This window comes from Mus caroli, chromosome 5 (genome assembly GCF_900094665.2).
Source record: "Mus caroli chromosome 5, CAROLI_EIJ_v1.1, whole genome shotgun sequence".
Classification (NCBI taxonomy): domain Eukaryota; kingdom Metazoa; phylum Chordata; class Mammalia; order Rodentia; family Muridae; genus Mus; species Mus caroli.
The window spans coordinates 99,270,703-99,296,034 of NC_034574.1; the positions used below are offsets into that span (position 1 = coordinate 99,270,703).

At 43.1% G+C, this 25,332-nt stretch overlaps 1 long non-coding RNA gene across 1 annotated transcript in view; it reads right to left on the bottom strand.

Moving 5' to 3' along the window:
* Positions 1–6,732: 6,732 nt before the first annotated feature.
* The window catches only part of LOC110295255, a 33,954-nt gene continuing 15,354 nt past the window's right edge, over positions 6,733–25,332 (bottom strand). Inside the window, exon 3 of the long non-coding RNA XR_002378034.1 lies at positions 6,733–7,279. This is a non-coding gene — a long non-coding RNA (uncharacterized LOC110295255). The remainder of the gene's footprint in view (positions 7,280–25,332) is intronic.

Sequence of the window (25,332 nt, forward strand, 5' to 3'; positions counted from 1 at the left end):
TTGTGAAACTAGACAAGATCCTTACATTGAAAGTAAGAATGTATGCCCAGTAAAATAAGATGTGATTAAGAGTCATCTCTATAGATAAATAGCCAAAATATTTCATGTTTAATGTTTATTTTTAAATGGTGAATCACACAAATTTAAAAAAAATAAAAATTTGAGTCATATCAAGAATTAAAACTTGAATAAGGTAAGATAGTCATTGACCTACACCATGGATCCCACACGGAAACTGACAGTTTTCAGTACCCTCTCCATGGTGCTGAAGACACCAGAGGCCAACACAGCTTATTGAACATGGGCTTCACTCCTTTAATGTTGGTGGCTGTACTGACTGGTTTTGTGTGTCAACTTGACACAGCTGGAGTTATCATGGAGAAAGGAACCTCCCTTGAGGAACTGCATCCATGAGATCCAGCTGTAAGGCATTTTCTCAATCAGTGATCAGGGGTGGGAGGACCCATTGTAGGTGGTGCCATCCCTGGGCTGGTAGTCCTGGGTTCTATAAGAAAGCAAGCTGAGCAAGCCAGGGGAAGCAAGCAAGCAAGTAACATCCCTCCATGTCCCTTGCAAGTAGGCTGAGAGTTCAGCTACTAAGCTTCACTCTCACACCATTAAGAAGGGAGATCCCAGCCTTACTACACTCTAGTCCCACTGAAGAAACACAGGAAACCCCCAAACTCAAGGCAACATGATCTTCAAAAAAAAAAAAAAAACTGATTCCACAATAATGAATCTAAATGGGGGATGAAAATCTCAGAAAAAATAAAAACTTTATCAAATGTCCAGTGAAATCAAAGAGAAAATAAACCACTGAATGGAGTCAGAGAGAATACAGGCAAATAGCTTAATAAAATAAGAGTCAGTATGGGGCAAGAAAGAATAATTTGATTTTAAAAATATTAAAATGCAGAAAAAAATCAAAATTTTGGAAATAGGATTTCCAGTAGGTCAAAAAATATTCAATAGAAAGCTTTATCAATAGAATGTATCAAAAGAACAAACTGTTAGGGCTTAAAGACAGCTAAATTACTTAAACATCCAAAGAGGTTAAGATAATCACAAGGTGAGAATAAATCCTGAGACCTTTGTAATATTGTAATAGACAATCTACAAATATGGGCATAGAAAAGGAGCAAGCCAAAGGCATAGAAAATATATTCAATAAATCACAGCTGAAATTTTCTCAGCTATAGGAGTGCCGATAATCAGGCAAACGCGGAAGCATCTGAAATGCCAGAAAGCAACCATATTATAGTTAAAAAGTCTGAGTCTTCAGACAAAACAAACAAACAAACAAAAAGCCATGTAGGGTTGCAAGAGAGAAACACCCAGCCAAGCCCACAGAGGAAAACCAGTTGGAAGAGCAGCTCAACAAATATTTCAAAAGTCAGGAGGGCGTAGAGGAATGTATTCCAGTCTGAAAGAAAATAGCTGCCAACCAGATCGTTTTATTTTCATAGCTGGATAAATCGTGCTGTGGGTAGTACAACATCATTTATATACATTCAAGTTATCTCCTTGTTTGTGACAATTAATCTCAACTGTCAACTACAGGTCCTGCAGAAAGACTTGGGTGAGGGGTATCTGGGCGTGGTTACCTGAGATACTCTAGGTGGCGCCCCTCTCTGGGGTAGGACCTGGGGCTGTGTAAAAGGGAGAAAGTGGGCTGAACGTCACTACTCATGTGTCTCTGCTTCTTCCCAGTGGATGTAAGTGACAGCAGTCACGAGGTCCTCGCTCTGTGACAGACACAACCTCAAACCCTGAGCCACGATAAACCCACCCTCCTCCCCTTGGCTCCTTTGGCCAGAGTCTCCTGTCACAAAAATGGGAAAGGAAACTAGGATAATAAAAAATGCACATAAGGCTGGAGATATGTATGGCTCAGCGGTTAAGAGCACTGACTGTTCTTCCAGGGGTCCTGAGTTCAATTCTCAGCAACCACATGGTGGCTCACAACCATCTGTAATGGGATCTGATGCCCTCTTCTGGTGTGTCCAAACACAGCTACAGTGTACTTAAATATATTAAATAAATCTTTAAAAAATAAGTAAGTAAAAATTAAAAAAATGTACATATGCATGACGTCCATTTCTAAGTAGGCAACTGCATAGAGAAAACATTTTTTTTTCTGAAAATACACACAAAGGGGAGGAATATGGTAGAACGGAGCTATTTTATGTGTCTCTTGCTAAGGGTATCACGTGCATCAATGTACAGATTAAGTGAAACGAGATTACAGTCTATGAGGTCCTTCGCACTGAGTGGAAATATCCCCCGACTTCTCTTATAGCTGAGGTAATAACTCCTCTCTGAGCCCACCTCGTTCAATCTGAGCCCACACCATTGGTTCTTTGTGCATGGAAATAATAACTGCAGACCTTAAATGGAAAACTCCTCTCTGCCTGAGGCTTTTGGATGAAAAAAAGAGTAACTCAGAGTCGTAAAGTTGGCAATTGCCAGATGGGAGTCAGGCAGCCCATCCTTCCAACTCCCAATCAGAATAAACAGGTTTAAACTTTACTCTTAGAAACACCTGGATTTCCTTCTTACATTCAAAATACCGGCACCATTCACTTGTTTTTTTTTTTTTGTTTTGTTTTGTTTGGTTTGGTTTGGTTTGGTTTTTGTTTTGTTTGTTTGTTTAGTTAGTTAGTTATTGTTGCTTTTTCCTCGCCTCCAAAAGGGAAAACAAAACAAAACCAGACAACCAACAGAAATCTTCCGACTATCAAGATTGGATCTTTCGCTCTGAAAGGCTTGTACTTGGCTGAGTTTCCCGCCCTGTTTCCACTCACTCTTCAGAAGGCAAAAGAAAAGGGGTTTGAACACGAAGAATCGATGGCTTGTGTCAAAAACACACTTTAAAATTGAAAATAGAGGAACAAAACTCATCACGTCTCTGGTTGTAGAATGATGATGCACCTACTTCAAATGACTGAGTCCCGCTGGGCGCCGGCTGGGCAGTACCTGCCTCCTAACGTTCCATGCCAGGATCTGGGCCAAGTTCCAGGACGGAGCCCCACCCCACAGGCCTTCATCATTTTTTAATTGCCCATGTCTGTAGTTCCTTACCGCCTGCCACTTAGTATTCGAGCACGCTCCCAAACAGCTGCCGCGTCTTCCCCCTAGAGGCGTGTTTTTTATACCCTTACCTAGTTCACAGGGCTGTTGGAAAGCTTAATTAATTAATGTTTCCTGAATGCCTTGAGGTTTTCAGACGAAAGTGCAAGGTGGAACTGTAGAGTCTTATTAAATTTCCATTATTTTCTTGGAAATGGAAGCAGCTTATGTAGTCTGGGTTCCTAGCAGACAGGACCCTCCTGGTCCCCCATGCCTTGTTCAGAGGCTTAGATCATGGTTCAGTTTTGCTCAACCCATCGCTTCAGCCCACCCTCAGAGAAAAGACAGATCACTCAAAACGTCACACGGGGCTATGTGTCAAGACCAGGTTCTTCTCCTCCAACCTGTAACATTTACATATAACAAAGAAATATGCAAATGAAGACATAGATAATAGGCTGCCCTCCACACAATCTACCTGCTCCATATGTGTGCATGCGCACGATACATGGTTTCTATTTTCTGAACACAGCTGGTGATGGTTGAAATCTGAACTGTCTCCCACAGGTGTGTGTTTTTAAGTATTCTGTCCTCAGCTTGTAGAAATGTTTTCAGGGGCCTTGAGGGGGTGGAGTCTGACCATCTCTGGTCACATGCTCTCTCTAGTCATTCGCTGCCACCTCCCAGAATGTTTCAGCCAAAATAAATCTTTCCTCCTTTGTTTCTGTCAGGCATTTTTGGTCAGAGCCATGCACAAGAAACCAGCACACGGGTGTGCATAGAATCCTTTTCTGTAACTATAGAAAGGGCAAGCGACATCATAAAGTGCAGACAATATGAACTTCCTCAGGCAAGCCATAAATAAACCTGTCTAGAGTGGTCTCGAATTAGTTTTTGATTTGAGATTATTTTTTGATTATATTTTGCTTTGTTTTGTTTCTTGTCCACCTTTTTGGGTGCTTTGTTATTATTATTTTTTAAGATATAAGGAAATAAAATAAATTCTTATGAACAAATGCTATTGAGACATTTTAAAGAAAAATAAATCCAAATGGCCAAGATCATAAATGTATACCCAACATCCCTAGAAGACAGTGAAATTCAAATTAAAGTCACATTGGAACTATACCAGTCCCATGAGCCACACCTCATTCTGGACATGGCAAGAGTTGGAAGCCAAGAACGAATTTGTTAACCCCATAAACCGTCAGTGTGCAGTCACATGACACGCAGTGCAACGAGCTGGAATGTGTCATGTGCCCATCTATGATCTAGAAACCCATTCCTGAGGATTTTCAGGGCGTGGGGTGTTTGTCTGTGGTTCTGTGGTTGAACCTCAGGACTTACTCTGCAAGGCCAGTACTTGGCCGCAGAGCCACATTACTTCTTATTGGCAGATGACTTTCCCGAGTTGCCCTGGCTGGCCTTGACTCTGCAGCATTTGTAGACCTTAGGATCTTCCAGCCTCAGTCTCCCTAGCTGCTATCATTATAAGCCTGCAGCATACATCGCTATAATTTCCATTACATAATAAAGAAGCTTTTGCATGTGGGAGAGGTTTACATTAAAACAGTCATTTTAAATAAATTTGTGAGGTTTTAATTAGACTGGGTCTCATGTGCATTGACCTCAAACTAACTATATAACCAAGGCTAACCTTGAACTATCTTCTTGCTACCACCTCCCAAGGGCTGAGATCTTGGGCACCTGCCACACCCAAAGAAGCCTCAAATTTAATTGCCAAAATGGGGGAATAATCTAAATATTTGTGAACAGTGAAGACAAATAATAGATGGATATTATTGAATAGGGAAATACTTAGCATAGGAAATAAGCTGGAGCGACTGAGTCAACATGGAGTCCCTTCACAAGTGTTCATGGGACACTTTACTGTGGAGTGCAGACAGTGCTATTTGTGTGGACAGGAAAACATGATAAAATGTCATATTCTGATGTGCAAAAACATGGAGCTGAGTAAACTTCAAATTGGAGTAGGAGGCCTGGGAGAACATTGAAGGCTGACTATGAGCTGAAGATAGGCAGAGGTCAATACTACCCTTGAGAGTTGATTTATTTTATATTTTTTACCTCTCTGAAGTAGCTTTAAATAAAACTCTATTCACAGTGTATTATGGCTCCATGGGTACAGGTGCTTACAGTACAAGTGTAGGGACCTGACCTGATAAGCTTTAATTCTTACCTTGAAACAGCATAGACTCATCTGAGAGCTGAGTCTCAACTGAGAATTGCCCACATTAGATTGGCCTGTGCCCATATCTGTAAGAGATCGCCTTAGCTGCTAATTGATGTAAGTGGCCCCTCCCACTATGGGCAGAACCACTGCCTGGTTAGGTAACCCTGGGCTCTGCGGAAAAGCTAGCTAAACACGAGCCTGAGCGAGCCTACAGCATTTCTTATGGTTTCTGCTCAAGTTCCTGTCCCTGTCAAGTTCCAGGGAAACCCTGGGGAAACTGAAGGTATGGCTGCTGCCAGAGCCATGGCTCCTAGGGCCAACACCACAGTTCCTCAAAAGTAATTTGATCTCTTCCAGGTCAGCCATGCTGGAAAGCTCAGTAGAACTGGCTGGTGCATTCACCAAAGATGGCCAGACTTTGAGGGTATTTGAAGTAATTATCTGCACAGCAGGTGATTGTTTCGAATCTAAACAGTCTAACTTTTAGAGTTTGGTTGGTTTTTTGTTTGTTTTTTTGTTTTGTTTTGTTTCTGAGACAGGTTTTCTCTGTATAGCCCTGGCTGTCCTGGAACTCACTTAGTAGACCAGGCTGGCCTCAAACTCAGAAATCCGCCTGCCTCTGCCTGCCTCTGCCTCCCTGCCTCTGCCTCTGCTGGGATTAAAGGCGTGCGCCACCACGCCCAGCTCTAACTTTCAGAGTTTAAACATCTAAACTCTAGATAAATCCAGAGACAATTGTGGGAAGATTCTGTGTTCCAAATAGAATCTAGAAATGGCATCTTAGGCTTCGTGAGCCCAGTTTTCCACTGTAAATTTGAGTTAAGCATTCTGTGATGTTCTTAGGTCAAAGGAGGTCAGCAATCTATAGGTAAAAAAAAAAAAATTGCAACATGGCATATGACATTAAACACAATTTGAAGCAGAGGAAACACATGTCCTTTGAGAAAGATAGGGCAATGCAGCTAACAATTAGAGTACTGAACTGTGCCCATCTCTGTTTGTTTCTGTAATGAACTGGTATCATTGGGGTGGTTAGGCTAGAAAAGGCTTAGACCACTGGATAATGGCCACCATGTTGGAAGAGCTGGAAGGTTGGCAAGAGGATGCCTCTGACCAGTTGTTTACACTCATGTGACTTAGAACCTAGGATATAGTCACTGGTGCCTACTTATTGAAAGGGGAACTAGAAAGAAAGAAAGAAAGAAAGAAAGAAAGAAAGAAAGAAAGAAAGAGGAACTAATATTTTCATACAAATCCAATTATAATTGGACTCAAATAATAAATGTTCCTAGGTGTGATGCTATATACTTATAATCTCAGTACTTGGACATATGACTCAGAAAGACCAGAAGTTTGAGGCCAGCCTGTAGTGAGTTCAAGGCCAGTTGGGCTACACAGCAATCCCCCATCTTAACAGTAACAACAGCCTCTGGGAGACCATTTAAAGAGTTAGCCATTTATTGCTTTTTCATAGTTAAGCCACATTTTAAGTTTTCTCCCCATGCCTTAGTATATAGTCAGTACCACCAACCTTGCCAATTTTAATGTGACAGGGTAGTTTGTCCCATTATCATGTGACCCTGACCCCTTCCTTCTCTTCCAAGAAGAGAACAACCCCAAGGAGGTAGAAAACAGTCACCATGTTCCTTCCCACCATGTCCCTGGCCAGGCCTGGACAATAGTTTCTCAGGTACCCTTGACCTGGGACTCACATCATCTGGTCCACTTGGGTGCTGAAGAAGGCTGAGCCTCAATCCCAGCAGCAGCAGTGAACTGTTCCAGCCTCCCCTCTGTCCTCTGAACTAGCTTTGTTTGGTTTTTAGCCCCACTGGAATTCAGTGAGAGAACGGCCTCGTTGGATCTGCTTTGTCGTGATAACAGGAATGATGAAAGGCAGAGGGGAAGAATCAAAAGGTTGTCTTTCCGAGATATAATTTAACGTCTGGCAGGAGTAATTCGAGAAGACTGTGTCCACTTCCTGATCGCATAACCAAACAAACAAGGAGGGAGGAAGCCCTGCTGAGAGACATTTTCACATTAAAAGGTGCTAAAAATGGGCTATATCTCCTCACAGCCCTGTTGGAAGTCTCCATTCAATTTTTAGTCATTTCCTCTCTGTCTGACAGACTGGTAGCAACTGCCCAGGCAGAGGAGGAGGCCAGACTGGGAGCTGCACCTCCACACTGACCCGTGATTGACTCAAGGAAGGGCAAAAAGGAAAAACAAAAAGAAACAAACAAGCAAGCAAACTAGTGTCTGTCCTGGACAGTTCCAGTCGAGGGCATCAGCAATGCTGAGAGCAGGTCGGGGGCCCTTCCTCCCTTCGTTCCTTCAGGAGAGAGAGACCTGAAATCAGTTCTAATCGCAGTGTGCTTCCACACAGAGGGGCTGCATGGACTTCACTGATGCGCACCTATCGCATTAAGAAAAAAAAAAAAAAAGTGAGATCCCAATGTGTTTAAATTCATCCCCAGCTGGAAATGGCGGTGTGTGCCTTTAATCTCAGCATTCGGGAGGCAGAGGCAGATGGATCTCTGTGAGTTTGAAGCTAGCCTGCTTTATATGGTGAGTTCCTCTGAGATAGCCAGAGCTACATAGTGAGACCCTGTCTCAAATGATAGACAGATGACTCATAGATGATAGATAGATAGATAGATAGATGATAAATAGATTATGTGAGAGATGGGGAGAGAGGGAGAGGGAGAGGGACAGGGAGAGGGAGAGGGAGAGAGTATCCCTTGGCATGCCCTCTTCACACAGCTATTGGGATGATTTTTGCTGCTCCTTAGTAAACATGGACATTCAGTCTATAGTTAAAGTCTTCTGTAAGTATAATATAGATGTTATTCTGAGATGGCAATTCTGTCTCTGAAAAAAAAACAAACAAACCTTGAAACCAATTGAAGGTTTCATATTTAGATAGAGAGAGCCACCAGGGAGCACAGTGCATCAGTCCAACACAGAAGGGGGCTGTGATGGATCCCAGCTCCAGATGGGGGCAGCAGTGAGCAAGGGCCAGCCCTCTGGGAAGAGGGATGTAGATGCTTCTGATGGAGCAGGTACTGGGAGCAGCTATGGGTGTTCTGTACAAGTCTATCTCTAACGGTGGGATCCCGACAAACTCTGTGGGCATGGACAAGACCCTGATGACCTCCCATACTAATTGCAAGAGCACACACTGAGAGACACGGGATGCGTTAAAATGTCCTGTGGGAATTTGGGTGCTATTAGCTTTTGAAAGGTTACTTGATGAAGACCCAGACCCAAGCCTCCAGCTCTTACTCTAGTGGAGAAAGACCACACAGTTCCATGGTTGCTTGTCTACCTGCGTTTTTCATCCCCTCCCCTGCCACCCTAAGTGGGAGTTCTTCAAAAGCAGAAATTGGGCCATGTTTCTCTATGAATCTCAGATGCCAAGCAATGCCAATTACACAGATGTATAGAGTAAACACCTGTTAAGTAAAAACAAACAAAATTGTGTGTGATATTTGTGTAAATATCTAAGGATCTGCCTCTAGACATGATTCATGTTTATAAAGATTATTCTTCATTTTGTATCCCCAGTGTATAGCACTGATCTTTGTATGTTTGGGAAGATGGATGGATGGATGGCGGATGGATGGATGGCAGATGGATTGATGGATCGATGGACCAACTGGCTCATTGATCAATGGAGTGATGGGCAGATGGGTAAACTTAAGATTGAAGATTTCACACACCCACACACCCATACACACACACACATACATACACATACACACACTCACACACACACATATATACACACATAATCTCTCTCTCTCTCTCTCTCACACACACACACACAAAATTATTCTCCTTCACAATTTACAGCACTTTGAAAATATCAGGTCTTGACTTCTAAGACCACAATCTAAGATATTCCTAGAGAAATTATTCTAGGATGATCCTGACACTGGAACCATCTAGAGTATTCAGGGTGGTTGTACAGCATGAGATGATGAAAACCTACAGGAGGTTTGTCCAAAGAACTTTGTTCCTATAACCAGCAGCTCCAAATGTCAGAGTCTGGAACAATCTTAGCAATGCTATAGAGCATCGTAGGTCGTCTTACAGCCCAGACTGGTGGTCGGAGAATTGTAAGTCTGACACTAAACAAAGACTAAATGGATAAGTTGAACAAATCTCGGTGTAGAGGTCTAAATAATTTATACAGATGCTCGAGCCTTCTATGTGTGGGTGTGTACCGTGCTCTATGAGAATGCAGCACACGGTTTCACTGGCTTACCAAGGCCACCAGAAGTGATGAGTCCTGTTGACATAAAGTACCCTGGATGCTATCTGACACCAATTGCGGATAGATGGCGGGTTTTGTCTCCTCCAGATCCATAATGCCTAAGTCTACTCGGGAGAAAAACATGAGGAAAATTGAAGGTCATTCTGAAAACCATAAAGATCCCTCCAAAACATCAAAACCATCCAATACAAGGAGCTTGTCACAATTCCAAGAACAAGTAAGGTGTGGACTTGACCATGAAGTAGAAAAAGGAAATTAGCTGCAGAACAAGAAGAGCTAAAGAAATCGTACACCTTACTCACTGATCATGTGGTAATATTAGTTTAACTATGAGACATGTATTCTGCCCATCCAAGAAGTTAGTAACAGGGAACACTGGGCAGAGAGTACTTGGGAATGGTCCATACCATGTTTGCAACTAAAAAGATGTGTGCCTCCACAGCAGGCTAAGGAAGCCAGGCCTAGTGGGGGTAGACATCACACTCTCCTTGATATCTTACTTTGGTGTTTTTTCCTAAGGAGCTATGGTGAATTTTGTTTCAAAGGCAGATCCTAAGGATTTTGTTTCTCCTGTGAAGGCTCTAAAGTAAAATCTACCTCTCAGCGCAAGTAGACAATGGTGCCGCTTTCTTTGTTAATCATTTCTAAGCCTCTGAGTCATTTGCCCTCCACCCCCAACCCCCGTCAGACGTCTTATTCTAGCACAGGGTGTGAATGTCCGGCCCTGTGACCGATGTGATTATTGAAGCTCTTCCTGCTTTGGACTTTTCCTTTCTACAGCCAAGGACAACCTCAGATAACTACACTGACCCCCCCCCCTTCCCTGCCAGTGACACCCCCTGTCCTCCTTCAGGCAGAAGCACTGCTAGCCCTCTCTGAACCCACCCTGAGTGCTGAATACAATAGCTGAGGCTGGGGGATGGCCAGTCTTGGGAAAGAGGGTGACCAGGTGCAGCAGCCCAGCTGCTAGGCCTACCTCAGACTGGGCCCTTTCTTCCAAAGATCTGAGTCATTTCCTCTGGCCCCTTTATGTCCAATTGAGATGAAAATTGGCCTTTCTGCTTGTGTCTCCATGCTCCTTTGGAGTCTAATGTCTACCTTATCCGTCTGTACTCTGATCCTGAAGGGAAATATAAAGTTAAGGTCAGGAGCCTGCTTGAGACCTCAGAGCTCTCAATGGCATGGCAGGAGGCCACAGTAAAATCCTTGGCTCTTCCCAAGGAAAGCCTGGGCATCAGCAATGACCCACGATTTGTAGAGCTGTGTGAACACCTTGCAAAACTCAGTCCTTTAAAGCGTCCCTCTCTGCAGCCTGAACCCCACACACACCATCCAGAGCAGAGGTGATGGACACAGGCAGCCAAGTGTCTGGCCGCGTCCCTCAGGCTCCATTCACTTGCAGAGGCCGTTGCTTTCTGACCAGCCACTGAGCTTGACTGAGAATCCTTGGTTTATTTCCCTGCATACACAACTCTGAATTAGATTGTAAACAAGGGTCTGCGAGGGAACAAAGCAGACACAACTTTCATAATTATCAGAAGCGTTCATTCTCATTAACAAGGGGTAATTGTTTCTGTTTTGTAAATTGATCTGAGATGAAAGAAGTTAGTTAATAATTTATACTGTACCAAGGAAAGGGGGCTGTGAAAAGACTCTACGGAAGGATTTGAATTAAACAGCCTCTCGCCCTTTTAATATCTCACAAGAGATCTTCTGCACTGGTTCATTTAATTTAGTGGACACCGCAGTGTGGCCCATTGATTGCAGACAAAACTTCTGAGGGCCTGGTGCGCACCCTGTTAAAACGTGGGAAGAGAGTGAAGTTGGATGTGAATTAATTTGATTCTGTACATAATTCTTTTTCAATGGGATTCTGTGTCCCATTGCAGAGGCATGAAAAAAGGAGACACTGAATTTGATTGCTCAATATTCATCTACACTTTCCTCTCTATGGGCCCAATATGCTTGGCTTAATTAACTTTGCTCAAAGGTGAAACAGTGCGCACCATCTGCTGTGAGACAATCACATTTGTATGCCTCTCAGAATAATCCCTTTACCACTGAAAACAGCTATCAGAGAGTAGCCAAAACACAAACTTTCAAACTTTCTCCCCCCTTCCCAGAAAAAGACCAAATCCATTCTGGTCCAGTGCTGGAAACCGGTGTGTAGTGGAGGCCGAGGCTGTTGTTTTGTTACAGCCCAATTCCTTGCTCGATCGCAAACCATTTTGCTTGCATTTGCCTTGTCTTCCCTCCTCCACCAAATTAAAAATTCTACATGCTTCATTTAAAACCCAGCTCAAGACGGACCGCACAGCAGGGCACCCTCCTCTGCTCCTACCTCTTAATTTCAAACTAGTAGAAGAATAGGAAAGTGGTACCTTGAAAAGAACCATCAAGTCACCCAAAATCCTAATGCAAAATATTGAGGCAAAGTTTAGCCATTTAATTTTTTTTAATCAAGCCTCAAGGACCACACAGTGTTACCAAGGGCCTGCTGAACTTGCTCGAAAGCTGGGTCATTATTTGATCTTTGTGGCTGGTAATCTGATTATCTCATTGTGGGGGTAAACTTCAGACCCAATCTTGTTAGCAGCTGGCGAAGCTGGATTAGGACAGCTACTGAGCTGGAAAGTGAGCCGCGAAGTCCAGCTTTGGCCTTGCTCCCTTTGAGAGCACAGTTGGCTACTCTGCGACGTATATACTTTTGTGTCTGAATCAACACTTTATTCTAGAATCTCCCACCACAGAGTAAACATGTTCCGCGGTGCTACTACCAAGCCAGGCTTGGGTACCGTGAACACAGTTTTCAAAGATTCACACCTCTATCTAGATTCTCCATAGCCTCCTTCCCAAGAATCTGACACAGGTAACACTGTGGTCAGAAAAGTCGCCAACCCAAGATATTTAATGAAGGAAATTAATGAACCGAATTCTTTGCTTTGAGATTCACACTCGACAGAGTTGCTAAAATATGCAAATTCTCACAAGAGTTGTGTGGTCCCTGCTTAAGACACTCTGAGTTTTGCTTGTGGTCTCACTGAGGCATTGACCGCGTTTACAGTGAATGCCGAGCCCCGTCAAAGCCCAGAAAGTCTTGAATCATAGCTTGAAAGAGTTCAAAGGATCGAAAAGACAAAAAGAGACTAAGCTGGGATTTTTATGTACACTGAAAAGAAGAATAAAATATAAGTTCCTGAATGCAGGCTGTTATGGCAATGCTACCCATATCAAAGCATTATGGTGCTACGGAAGAGGGTTGAACACTCCCTTGCACACCATATGCAAAAAAGAAATAGGAACAATTTAGGCCGTCGGTGATTTTGTGACATGAAACACTGAATGCTCTTTTTTGGCACACTATTGAGTGAACAAGGAATTCAAAGAGTTTGAACTGGAACAAGTTTTCTGCCTCAATAAGCCATAATCAGCCCCAAAGAACTGAGTACGTATCAGAGTGGTCTCTGCTCTCACGCCTGCCCAGGGTGGGTTTTGCGGGCTATTATGAGGTGCATCAAAGCAAGGGCTCTTACGCTGGCTCTCCTCTTACCAATTCCGTTAAGACCTCAAGTCTTTGGTGTGATTTCTGAAACCCACAAGTTTACGGGGCAGCATTCCCAAATATCAACGTCGTGCACAACCCATCACGAAACACAACAGCGTTCGGAGCAACTTAGACAGCAAGGCGGCTTCTTTGCCCGGTGTGCGATGCCACAGACATTGTTCGGCAGCCCAGACAATGTCCTTGGTGTATTTGCAAAACCTGATGAATGGGGAAACCTGGCTCTCTGACTGGAGGAGAGTGAGAGAGAAGTGGAATTTACAAGAGATCATTTGCTTGGAAAAGAGCCGGAGTTTAAAAACCACTCTTGTATTTTAATTCATCTTCGTTCCTTTCAGGAAGCTTCATGCATTTCCATAGCTTTCTGATATTTAAATTTTAATGTGCAGGATTTTCAGCTCATCTGTGTAGAAATTCTTAGTGTTAAATATTAAATACAGAGTCTAATTGCGGTTCCACATCTGATGACTTAAAATTTCAGCTCTGTAGAAATATGTTGTTAATCATTAGTACCCTTATTTTGTATTTTAGGAGAAACGTACACTTAAGTGTTAATTTCAGATGGTTAAATGGTAATTGAGTTTATGAACACTCGACCGCTGTCATCTCAGCATTGCGGATTATGCTGATGTGACCACTGGTGAGATAATAGTCTGAACGGAGCTGCTGTGGCATTTCATGCAACTGATTATATCTACCCTTAAGAGCAATGGTCGAGTTTCTGAGATACTAACGTGACAGTTGCTTAGCCAGTCAGGACGATGGCTGTTACTTCTGCCTCAGCAACACAACCCAGCAGATTTTAAACCAATAAACAGAAGGGGGTGGGGACTGTCTCCTTAGAATTAGAATTCAGTCAACCTATAAATGTCCAATTTAAACCTAGAGTCTCTCTGTAGCTAAGTCTTAGCACACATTATCAGTGAAATGTCCTCCTTCTTGTTTTCAAATGGAAGAAAAAAATGCCTTGGGGGTTCAGGTTATTTAATAAAACCCCAAAGTACAAAGTATAGTTTTTCAAGAATGATGAAGAGAGGCGATGAATTCTTACATCTAATTTTAGATCTGAATTTGCAAGGAACACCTTTTAATTAAGCATGACATTTGACACACTCGAGTTTGAAGTCACCTGCGTAGCTTCACACCTGTGAAAATCGTAAGTTCTCAGTGCAGCTTAACACGGCGTCCCCAGCACAGCATGCCAACTCTGACAGACACAGCCCCGAGAGAATTGCTTTTCAGCGAGTGTGGTTATGGGTTATTTTCCTAATTGTTGTTTTTGACCTAACCAAAAAGGGGTCTGAATTTTTCCTTACTAGCTTGTCAGAATATTGTAAGATTCCTTATATCCTTTTGGCTATATTAACAGAGACTTTGTCAGCAAATGAGTGGAATGTATCCCCCTATTAGAAGACACCAGATGAATGAAAACAAAGGTAAAAAAAATATATTTATGACAAACATTAAAAATCATTAAGATGTGATGCTCTACTTACAACATCTGTTAAGTAGATAATTTGATAATTTAAATAAAGAACTATCGTAGTTCGCTTCCTGTTTAGCATCTGTCACTATCTTGGTAAGACGTATATTTATAACAAATAATTATATTATAGAAATTAAAACTATAGTTTCTGCTTGACCAGCACCGGCCAAAATAATTCAGGATTCCAAGGATAAAGTGTGTGGGGGAATGTCAATCAAAACTGTGTATTACAAGCAGATGAGGTAATGCAAATGGGGCTTTCAGAGTATGAAATGAATAGGCTTTGACAGCACAAGGAACTGTAGCTTTCCACTTAGAGCAGAAAAGGTAATTCGGAACAGCATTTAAGATACACTAGTGTCAACATTCACCTTAAAGGTAGCTCTTACCCCAGCAACGCTGTGGCTGTTCCGAGTATATTCTGAACTGTGATTTTGTGAAATGTTCTAGGGTAGGTTTACAAACATCAGACACAAATGAGCACCCTGCTGCCAGAAGAAGGCTGGTGTTTTGAAGGTCTGCCCCCCACCCTACCCACTGAGTGGCGCTCTTGTGTGGTGGTAGAAATCTTAAGGATGGGGTCTAACACCCTTGCAGATAACTGTGGCTCCCTAGTCCCTCTCCCTCATCCCTGTTTTTTTCCAACCATGTGTGATGGGTAGGTCTGACGTGTGATGGGTAGAATTTTCTGGCAAATGAGCCTTGGTAAAGGACTGTGTACATCCCATTTCCCCAAGGATATTTATGTCCAAATGGCCAAAAATGATGTGGGAAGATGCGCCATCAGCCCAGAGAAAGGAAGATGGAGAAGGAGAACTCTCTGGCTCTTCCCTCACTTTGGCTTCACTCTTGCTGGCAAGTTCACCTGCCTTGTGGCTGCCGCTCCTGATCCTTCACTGACCTTAAAACCAGCTTTCTCCAGCTTCTAATGTAGATGGAAGACCAACAGTTCTCCAGGAATCCCTCAGGATTTTGACACCCTGTACCAAATTGGGACTGCTAAGGCATCCAGTCTGGTAGACAGAATGACAGCCAGATTCTTGGTCTCTGCAACAGGACATGAACCCTGCTCCAACTGTATCATGTAAGCCAACGTGAGAATGCTTCCTTTAATATATATGCTATGCATCTGTTCTGTTCCTGTAGTGCAGCCTGGCTGCTGCACCAGGGTAGTTTTGCCTCCTACTACCCTGGACTGAATCAGCACAGACCCAAGGGCCACAAGAGCCAACTGACCAGCCATGGGTTTCCAAGACAACAAGCCATGGTCAACTGTCTCTCTTTCCAACTTGATAATCTCAAGCATTTTGTCACAGTGATGGAAACCCAAGCAACCTAACTTCTTAATGTCAGGGTCGGGGGTTGGGGAGAGAGAGAGAGAGAGAGAACCAAATCTATTTTATTTTAAAGAGCTAAGTTTATAATATTTGCTTTAAATTCCTTCCTAAATTATTTTCTAAATTAGGATCCCAAATGATCTGACTGACCACAAAAATAAAACTCCTTGCAAAGAGGAAGTGTTCCCTTGGATTTAGGATTTTGTGTGGCTATGAAACAGAGTCTCTGATAGCAATTCACAAACAGAATGGAATTGCTTCAAGCAATGGTGATTGAAATTATAAAACCGTGTGTGTGTGTGTGTGTGTGTGTGTGAATGGTCTGAAGGAGATCTTTAAATGATGTGGCAGAGTCTTGGAGAAAGATGAACTCTTTGGATGTATATATACACATATACATATCTATATGTATGTGCATATGTAACAAGGAAGGTGACAGCTTGGACAAAGGTCACGTGTCTTGTCATTGACCCTTCCCTCTTGTTCAGAAGTATTTAAGATGCCTATGTCTTTATGAGGCATTCACACAAATACAAGAGGCTCATGTATTTGGATACTTGGTTCTCAGTTGGTGGAATTGTTTGGGAAGGATTAGGAGGAGTGGCCTTGTGGAAGGAGGTGTGTCCCTGGGAGTGACAAGCTTTGAGACTCATTCCCAGAGTCTCTGAGCCTCCTACTCATGGTTTGTGATGTGAGCTTTCAGCTGTTTCCACCATTCTGCTCCCTGTGGACTTGGATCCTCTGAAACCATGAACCCAACTAAATGCTTTCTTGTTGCCTTGGTCCTGGTATTTTTATTCCAATGACAGAAAAGTAACTGATGCAGATGCTTTCAGGAATGGTAACTGTAATCTCCTCATTGAATTAAAAAACAAAAGGTCAAATAACAACCATAAACAACAGCTCTCAGCTGTGATTATATAAAGAGTCCTGGGTTTTTCTAACGGTTATTTAAATGAGGGGCCTAACTCTTCCATGGCAGGAGCCACACCTACCTGCTTGGTTCCTTTGTTCATAAAGTTAGTCTTTCTCCAAAACTCTGCCAGACCAATAAAGACTCCCTTCAGCCAGCACACTGACCACTTTTATTGGGAAACCCTGGTTTATAGCCTTCAACTTCTGTGTACTATGTTGTTGGAAGGAGATCATGCCATTAGGTTAAATTTAATTAGTTTTCACCAAAGCTGTTACATAATAAATACAAAAGATGGTGGTAGGTGTATTATTCTTACTACGGATACCATCCTTCAGCTTACCAGGGGCTTTAAAACCACAGTAAGGACTCCAATAAACAGAGGTAACACATTGGTAGAGGAAAATTAATAAGTACAGTTTTTAAAAGTATGAAATTTCTATATTCTTGTAAAAAGAAATTAAAATTGTCAGAGAAAATGATGTGCTATCATGGATGTGCTACATAAAAACTATAAGCCATCCACGCTCACCAAAGAACCAAGTGCTGGCTCATCTCCCCATTCACCTGCCAAGATAGAGGCTGTGCTGAGGAGAGCCAGCAGAGCGACTCAGAGACTCAGTGTTGTGCTCTGTGGCCAGGCTTGCTGGTCCAAGGATGCTCGCTCTTGGGCTAGAATTACCTTGCATGAGTGATCCCGACTCTGGGGATCAATGGAGAACACCCAGATTCCTGATTGATCCTCTCACATTTCCTCCTGCAGTTGAGGGTTGTTATGAAATACCTCTCCTTACTCGAAACAGTGTTTCAAAGTCTTAAGTAGCCGTTTACTTTCACAGTCTTAGCTTCCGGTCTACCAAAAGGAGAGCTTGAGACAAGGCCTTGAGGAAACACTGGGCAGAGGATTCCAAGGAGAGAAACCAAGAGGGTGAGCAAAGACAGGGAGAAAAACAAATAAACAAACAAACAAACAAACCAAATACATGTGCTGCCAGGGGCTGCAGAAGTGGTTCAGTGAATAAGAATATGTACTGCTCTTTCAGAGGATCCAGGTTTAGTTTCCAGCCCCACATGGAGGCTCACAACCATCTAAAACTCCAGTTCCAGGGTATCTGACCTCTTCTGACCTCTGCAGGCACAAGGTATGCATGTTGCACACACACATACACCCAAGCACAATACTCAAATACATAATAATAATAATAATAATAATAATAGAATAGGAAGAGGAGGAGGAGAAAGGAGAGGGAGAAGAAGAGGAAGAAGGAGAAGAAGAAGAAGAAGAAGGAGGAGGAGGAGGAGGAGGAGGAGGAGGAAGAAGAAGAAGAAGAAGAAGAAGAAGAAGAAGAAGAAGAAGAAGAAGAAGAAGAAGAAGAAGAGATGCTTAGTATTTTTAAAAGGCATTTTATTTGCCCAGCTTCCTAATGGGGTTTTCTGAGGAGCATGCTCGTGCACACAAATGACAGCAAGCTGGGACACTGGGTTTTGTAGCACACTGGCTGAGGGTTGACCTTGAGGTTATGACAACCCCACATTTTGCGGCTGCTCTTGCATGTAGGTAGAGTCATCATCCAAGACAGCCCTGGGGAAAAGAACGCAGAGACACCTGCTGCCCAGCTTCAGAGCAAGGTGAGTGTGAACTTGTTCGGATCTGTCCACCGCAGCAGCCACTGAAAGTGGATGCGGGCAATGAAACATGACACTGGGCACCAGAGGCGCTCACTGCTCACATCACCATGAGACGGGTTACAGCCCAAGGAGCAAACAGGCTGCAATCTCAAGGCCTAAAGACGGCACTAACGACTGCACGTTTAAAGCGTGTGGCATTCCATCACTGATCCAAATACTGAGAAACAGCTTGTATACATTTCCTTCACCAGCTCAAAGAGCTAGTGGGCAGGATATTGACTTCCGCGTGTTTGCAACTCTTAACAGCTCTTAGACTCTATCCAGCGTGCTGAAGATTCTGATTCAAGATGGCTGATCGATGTCTTGTTTCCTCATTGTTTCCCCAAATCTGAAGACTGTGGCCTGAACAACAGACAGAAATCCGTTCTTTCACATAGAGTGAATAAATTAATTAATGGGGGGGGGGGAACGAAACCCTTTCAATCAGCTGCAGGGCTGGATGCAGAGGTGGTTCCTGCCAAACAAGAGACCTCTGGGAATCTAAAAGCCAGTGAAGACAGGGGCGGCATCTCTGCCTCACTGTTTGGCTTGGCTTTCACTGTCTTATAAGTAAAGGGCTATACATGGCCACCTTGCTACACTCCAAAAAGTAGAGAGATGCTGTGTGCCATCTCAAGCAGTGGGAGAGACAGAAGCTCCCAGCTTTTAGCAACTGCAGTAATGGGTTCCTCTCTGTCATGGTAGCTGTTCTTGACAAAACTCTGGCACAGAGAGTCTGCAACCCTTGAGCATGTATTTTCAGGTCCTGTAGACTCCCTTAGAATGGCGTCTACATGACTAAACACCTGACGCCTGCCAAATAAGATGTTGCAGTGAAGATGGTGACCTGAATACAGAAAGGTTACTATAAGATACAAAGTATTTACTTCTTCCTCACACATTAAGCTACTCTGACTGCTTACTGAGAGATTCTGCCTGTGCTTGTCCCCTTTATCTTTATCCCCTTTATCCCCTTTGTGTGTGTGTGCATGTGAGTGAGTGTGCCTGTGCAGGAGTGGGTGTGTATGCTCACGTGTATGTATGTACATATGTGTGAGAGCATGTGTGTGTGCTAGCATGTGTGTGTGTGCATGTGAACGTGTGTCTGTCTGTCTGTCTGCTCATACATACATGTGCCTGCCTGTGCCCGTGGAGGCCAGAAGTCAATCCCGGACATCATTTCTCCATGCTGTATATCTATTTTTTGAGACAGGATCTCTCACTGGCCCTAGTGAAGCAAGCTGACCAGTGAGCTCTGCGGATCTTCCTGTGCCAGGCTCCCCAGCACTGGGATTGCAAGCAAGCCACTAAGTCACTACATCTAGCTGTTCTGTTTCACATGGGTAGTTGGGACTGAAATCACATCCTCATACTTGCAAAACAAGGACTTAACTGCCTGATCCATCTCCCAGGCTCCATCTTCCTAAGCCATCCACCCAGCCTAGCCTCCTACATTATCAGTATGAGAGAGACAGGAGATCCAAGGTCTTATACGCACACCCAGTTGCAATTAGGCAGTGAAGTGTGGAAAATTCCCCGCGATATTCTATCTCTCTAACACAAGAAATAGGCCTTGGAAGAATTGAAAGCACAGAAGCTGAGAAGAAAAATGAATATCTTGAGCAGCAAGCAGACCCATTCAATAACACAGTAAGAAAAATCACTCATAATTCTTCCCCTAAAAAGAGCACGTGAAAATGACAGTTCCAACAGGAGAAGTACATAGGTTAGTGCTCCTCCGTTTATGCTCCTCGGTTAGGTACTCCTCAGTTAGTGCTCCTTGATTAATGCTCACTTGTTAGTCCTCCTTGGTTTGTGCTCCTTGGTTAGTGCTCCACAGTTACTGCTCCTCGGTTGGTGATCCTCGGTTAGTGCTCCCCAGTTTGTGCTCCTCTGTTAATCCTCCTCAGTTAGTCCTCCTCAATTAGTGCTCCTTAGTTGGTGATCCTCAGTTAGTGATCCTTGGTTAGTGCTCCTCAGTTTGTGCTCCTCTTTTAGTCCTCCTCGGAGTGGTGGAGTATTTCATCTAACTTAAGAGCCACAACAAAAGAGAAACAACCTGCCCTCAACCTAGCCAGCGAGCATCAGACAAAAGAAGTAGCCTCCAAACACACAACCCACTCCTTAGAACCTGGAAACACATTCCTGAAAAGGAAAGGGGTAGTTTGTAAAAGGCATTGCAGTGAAGTCCAGAGTGTCTAAGTGTCTTTATGGGGGGTTTCAAGCAGGAAAGGAAGGCAGGGTGCCCGAAGTGTAGAGTAGAGAAGGAAGCAGAAACAAGCAAAGCTATTTCTGGCTCTGAATGGAAAGGGGGGGGGGTGTTTTGAATCCAAGGCAGGGCAAAAACTCAAGGCAGCAACCTGCAGGCAGGAGCTGACACAGAGGCATGGAGGGTGCTGCCTACTGACTTGTCCATCAGCTCACTGTCTGCTGCCTTTCTTACACCTCCCAGGGTAATCTGCCATGGGGGTAGCATGACTCACAGTAAGCTAGACTCTCTGACTAAAGTCATTAATCAAGAAAATGTCTGCACAGACTTCCCTACAGGCTAATCAGATGGTGCATTTCCTCAAGCGAGGTTCCCTCTTTCCAGACGACTCTAGTTTGTGTCAAGTTGATGAAAGAACAAACAAACAGCAACAAACAAACAAACACGGAAGAAAAACTGACCAGCACAGTTATGTAGTTAAAACAGGATCTTCTCTGGCTCTAAATCCAACCTGTCTTTGACTTATGTGACATTTAGAGAGACTCAGTACAGCCCAGTGTAATGGTACACACTTAAAATCTCAGCACTTGGCTGAGAGTAAACGAGAGACTTGAATTGTGAGTTTGAGATCAATTTGGGGTACACAGCCAGACCCTGTCTTAAGAGTCATCACAGGACAGCCAAGCTGAGGCTTGGCACTGTGAGAGGCTATAGAAGGTCATTGGTGAAAGTGCAGCCTCAGTTGCAGTTGACAGCTCAGGACTGAAAGGGTCATGCAAAGGATTTGAGGCTTGGCACCCTGAAGAGAACCTATGAGAGGCCATTGGTGAAGCCTAGTTGTAGCAGAAGATCCCAGTTTATCGGAGATGCCCCACCATAGGATAATCTCCAAGAACAGCAGTGGTAATGGAGTAGATCATCCTAAGCTTAGAGTGCTACAGAGGGCAGAGCTGGAGAAGTCATGCGGCCCTTTGGAGGAGCCCAGAAGATCAAGTGAGGATCCCAGACATTGAAACTAGAAGCTGTAACATTGAAATTGCCTTGGAGACTCAAAGATGTTAAAGATGCCAGAGCCATGAAATACATGCTAAGGAAAGCTGCTAACAGGGAGTTGAACCAACAATCAACAAAGATGAAAAAAAGAAGTTGGAGATCTGAAGACTGCTTTGACATTAGATATGGAAATGCAGAGTTTGGAGTTTGCCTAGCTGGTTTCCTGTCTTGCTTTAGGAATTACAGTTAAGTAATTGGATAAATCTCAGAAGAGACTTTGAACTTTGGACTTTTAACATTGTTGAGACTGCTATAGACTATGGGGACTTTAAATTTCAAACTAAATGTATTTTGAATTATGCTATGGTTAGATATGGCCCCCATAGACACATTTTTGAACAAGCCTATGAGGGCCAGGGAGTGGAATGTGATGGTTTGTATATGCTTGGGCCAGGGAGTGGCACTATTAGGAGGTATGGCCTTGTTGGACTAGGTGCGTCACTGTGGGTGTGGGCTTTAAGACCCTCATCCTAGCTGCCTGGAAGTCAGTATTCTCCTAGCAGCCTTCAGATGAAGATGTAGAACTCTCAGCTCATCCTGCACCATGCCTGCCTGGATGCTACCATGTTCCCACCTTGATGATAATGGACTGAACCTCTGAATGTGTAAGTCAGCCCCAATTAAGTGTCATTCTTTAAAAGACTTGCCTTGGTCATGGTGTCTCTTCACAGCAGTAAAACCCTAACTAAGAAAGCCACAGAGGCAGGCGAGCCCTCAACAAGGCTTTAATACAGGAAATGGGAAATGGTTGGACTAGCTCTGAACTGAAACTCTGTCACAAAGATAAAATGACAGGCAGCTATCCAGTAAAAAAAAAAAAAAAAAAAAAAAAAAAAAAANTGAGATGGCTCAGTGGGTAAGAGCACCCGACTGCTCTTCCGAAGGTCCAGAGTTCAAATCCCAGCAACCACATGGTGGCTCACAACCATCCATAACGAGATCTGATTCCCTCTTCTGGAGTATCTGAAGACAGCTACAGTATACTTACATATATTAAAAATAAAAATATTAAAAAAAATAAAATAAAATACTAACATTTATCAAACTAAAAGTCTCCAACAGGACAGACATTAGAATAATGTCCTGAAGTGTGACACTGAGGACTGTCCTCAGGATGCGATGGAAAAGAATGAAGAGACTTTAAAACACAACAGAGGGGAAAGCTGGCAGACAGGACCACAAGTTCCATGTCTTTTCAAAAACCAGTGAAATATATACAAAAGCTGATGGCATATTAAGACCTCAAAGAAAACTTCACCAAATTTAAAATATCTAACATATCATCCAAAATTAGAAAGTGACAGGGGTGGGGGACGCGGGAGGTGGGTGGGGTGCTGCTCAGCAGTGCCATGCTTGCTTTGACTACCCAAAGACAAGAAAGGAATCTTCTTGGTAATTTAAAAGAAAGAAAGAAAAAACCTCTGGAATACCAAATTCTAAAAAACTATATTAAAGCAAGATTGTAACTAAATAAAGGGTAGGAGGAAATCAGAAAGGAATCCCAAGGAAATACCAAGAAAGAGAACAGAAAGGAGAGCCGGTGGTCACCCGAGGAGAGAGGATGTGAGTGGTTCCTGTACAGAGGGAGTGGTCGCAGTGCAGAGCCCGTGGTCGCCCATGCAGAGCCTATGGAGAGCTGGTTGTTGCCCGTGCAGAGCAGGTGGTTGCTCGTGGGGAGGAGTGCAGGTGATTGCCCATAGAGAGCTGTGCTGAAATGAACAGTATCTATGTAGCAAGCAAAGCTCTCAGTGTCTTCTCAGAGCTCCACAGACCAGACAAGTTCATTCCCAGGTCCATGTAGAGAGGCTCTGTGGCTCAGGACAAATTGCTTGCTGGGCTAAGAATAGAAAATTAATCTTTACCTTTTATTACTTATTAAAATAAAAGATGTTTCTTACACTAACAATGTAAAATGTAAAATGAAATCATGTAAAATTTAAGTATATATAATTTAGGAGTAATAGCATAGAATGTATTTTCTGACATAAAACCTAAGGCTACAATATAAGACTGGTGAATCTGAATAAATTAAAATATACAACTTCTGAATGTGGAAAATTAAATAAAATTAAAATTTTAATTGAAATTAAGTAAAAATTAAAAATTAAAAAATTAAAACCAGCCAGGTAGTGGTGGTGCACGCCTTTAATCCCAGCACTTGGGAGGCAGTGGCAGGCGGATTTCTGAGTTTGAGGCCAGCCTGGTCTACAAAGTGAGTTCCAGGACAGCCAGGGCTACACAGAGAAACCCTGTCTCAGACTCCCACCCCCCAAAAAAATTAAAACCAAAGTACAGACTAAAAAGCTATATACAACAGAAACAGTTAGTGTCTTTAATATTGTAAAAGTTCACATGACTCGATGCCAATAAATAAAAATAAATTACCAGCAGAACATTCAGGGAACACTTCAAATTAAAGTGGCAATGATATCCTTTTTTTCCATGGTAAAAAAAAAAAAATGGCACTTATGTTGCTGTTAGGACTGAAAATTGTCATTTTACAAGTAAACTGAAAAATTTACACACATGTGGTTTGCTTAGTTTAGTTTTAACTGCAGGAGAGGGTGCAGTGTGTATGATGAACATGAGTAAGTGTGGCCATGGAGACCAGATAGGACATCAGCTCCACTGGAGCTCGAGTTACAGGAGGTTGTGAGCCACCTAATGTGAGTGTTGGGAACCCAACTTGGGTCCTCTGCAAGAACAGTACATGTTCTTAACCACTGACCCACCTCTCCACCCTCCAGCTCCTACATATTTTTTACATTTTTTTTTTTAGAATTTCATATATGTGTACTAGGTTAGCTTCATTTGCACCCTACTTTACCTCCTCCAATTCTTCCTGTGTCCCTCATTCCCTCAGAATTCATGGCCTCTTTTCCTGTGTGTTTGCGCGCGCGCGCATGTGTGCGTGTGTGTGTGTTCTGCATGCAGTCAAAACACAGTTTACACAGTATAAGCACACACATGTATGTATAAATTCTACTTGCAGGGTTTATTTAGTGTTTATATGGCTGGCCACTTGGGATCAGATGATCTACCCCGTGCCTGGAGAACACTCTCTTCCCCTCTAACCTGCATTTACTCCCTCATGTAGGAATGGAGCCTTGAAGACTTCCGCCATCTGCTTTGTATTGTCAACTGATACTGTCATTGTTCAGGTCTTGATTAGGCAATGACTTTGTGAGGAATTCATGAATACAGCTTCCCTGTTTTTTAGAAGATACTATGTTGCAGCAGGCCTCCTAGTCCTCTGACTCTCACAGTGTTTCTACTCTGGGCACACTCTTCCATGATGATCCCTGAAGTTTCAGTAAAGGGCTTGTGTTGAACATGTATTAGAGGAGGCCCAGCACCCTGCAGTCAGCTGATCTCTGCTGTTTGAGCAGCTGTGGATTTCTGTGATGGTCTCTGCTTCTGGGTGGAGAGCTGAGAGCTGCAGTTAGTCTTTTAAGTGACAGTACTACATTCTAGGAAGTTGTCACAGACAGATGACTTAAAATGTGCAAAAGAGGGTTATATAAGGATCTTCTCACAGTAATGTTAAAGAGACAATGGCAGTGGT